Source organism: Eulemur rufifrons, chromosome 3, assembly GCF_041146395.1.
Source record: "Eulemur rufifrons isolate Redbay chromosome 3, OSU_ERuf_1, whole genome shotgun sequence".
Taxonomy (NCBI): Eukaryota; Metazoa; Chordata; class Mammalia; order Primates; family Lemuridae; genus Eulemur; species Eulemur rufifrons.
Genome location: NC_090985.1, coordinates 42,346,762 through 42,348,612, shown reverse-complemented (window position 1 = coordinate 42,348,612; position 1,851 = coordinate 42,346,762). Strand labels below are relative to the sequence as shown.

At 43.5% G+C, this 1,851-nt stretch overlaps 1 pseudogene; it reads right to left on the bottom strand.

Moving 5' to 3' along the window:
- Positions 1-530: 530 nt before the first annotated feature.
- LOC138381654 (heterogeneous nuclear ribonucleoprotein A1-like) lies at positions 531-1,492 on the bottom strand (annotated as a pseudogene).
- Between the last annotated feature and the right edge of the window lie 359 nt (positions 1,493-1,851).

Below are 1,851 nucleotides of genomic sequence, written 5' to 3'. Positions count from 1 at the left end.
GGTCACAACAGTAACCGTCAGTTCAACTACATCAAGGTTTCTGAAGACAATAGCTTCTCCATAGGTTGTACATGAATTTCAAACAGAACCTGGTATCACCCTGAAGGCATTCTATCTTCACACTTTTGGGGAAGTTTACCAAAATGACTTCAGAGTAGACTAACTTTACATGGTACATTTAAAAAAAAAAAAAAGACACATTTATTCAGCGTCATGATCAGACTATTACATTTAGCAATCAACAGCATGGGTGCAAAAAAAAAAAAAATCTACTTTAAAATCCTTTGTTGGAATGCTTTACACTTTCCACAGAACAGAAACTAAAATAACCTGTTATACAATTAGTCACAAATACAGTTCTCGAGTTTGTTGCCCATACACAGGAGTATTGTCTAAAACATGTCTTCTTTGTAGCAGCTAGGCCCTGGCACCACCGTGCTTGGCTGAGTTCACAAATCGGTTGTAACCTGTAGCTTCCCTGTCACTTCTCTGGCTCTCCTCTCCTGCTAAGCTTTGTTTTCTGGAAATAATTAAAACCTTCTGCCACTGCCATAGCTGCTGCTGCTACTGGAACCACCATAGCCACCTTGGTTTCGTGGTTTGGCAAAGTATTGGCCTCCATTCCCATAGGGGCCAGAGCTTCTGCCTCCAAAATTTCCTCCCTTCATGGGTCCAAAATTTGAAGACTGATTGTTGTAATTGCCAAAATCACTGTAGCTTCCACCACCTCCAAAATTGCTTCCATCATTACCAAATCCATTGTACCCATCCCCACTGCCACCATATCCGCCACCACCATGGCTGCCACCAAAGCCACCTCGACCACTGAAGTTTCCTCCATGGCCAAAGTTGTCATTCCCACCAAAACCACCTCCACCACCGCCACCAAAGTTTCCGGAACCACTTCGACCTCTTTGGCTGGATGAAGCACTAGCCATCTCTTGCTTCTGCAGGGCTTTCCTTGCTTCACAGCTGTGGCCATTCACAGTATGGTATTTCTGGATGACAGTCTCAGCCACAGAATCATGGTCATCAAAGGTTAACAAAAGCAAAGCCCCTCTTCTCGCCACTGCCTCTGTCAGTCATGACTTCAATCACTTCAGTTTTCCCATACTGCTCAAAATAGTCTCTTAGGTGATGTTCTTCAGTATCTTCTTTAATGCCACCAACAAAGATCTTTTTCACAGTTAAGTGGGCACCTGGTCTTTGAGAATCTTCTCTGGAGACAGCTCTCTTTGGTTCCACAACTCTTCCATCCACCTTGTGTGGCTGTGCATTCACTGCTGCATCCACCTCCTCCACGGTGGCACATGTGATGAACCCAAAGCCCCTGGAGCGCTTGGTGTTTGGATCTCTCATTACCGCACAGTCCGTGAGCGCTCCCCATTGCTCAGAGTGGCTCCTCAGACTCTCATCGGCCATTTCAAAGCTCAACCCTCCGATGCATGAAGAGCTTCCGCAGCAGTGCGGGTTCTTCAGGAGACTTAGACATGACGGCAGTGGGAAGAGAGACTTTAACGATGCTTCCTCCGCAGCGTCCACGGGCAGAAAGGACTTGTACCGTTTATATTCCCACAAATAATATATATATATGAAAGTCCAGTTGGCTTTGTTAATTTTCTCCATTATATGAGGGGTTTTTTGATTCATTTATTTCTGCTGTTGTCTTTATAATTTCCTTCCATTTATTTTGCAGTTATTCTGCTTTTTTCCCACTAGTTTCTCAGGGTGGAATCTTAAGTTTTTAGTTTTAGATCTTTCTTCATATTTAATGCATCTAAAGATAGTCTTTTCTTTCTAATTACTGTTATAGTAGTCCAGTACTTAGTGGGATGTAGTACTAGCTACATC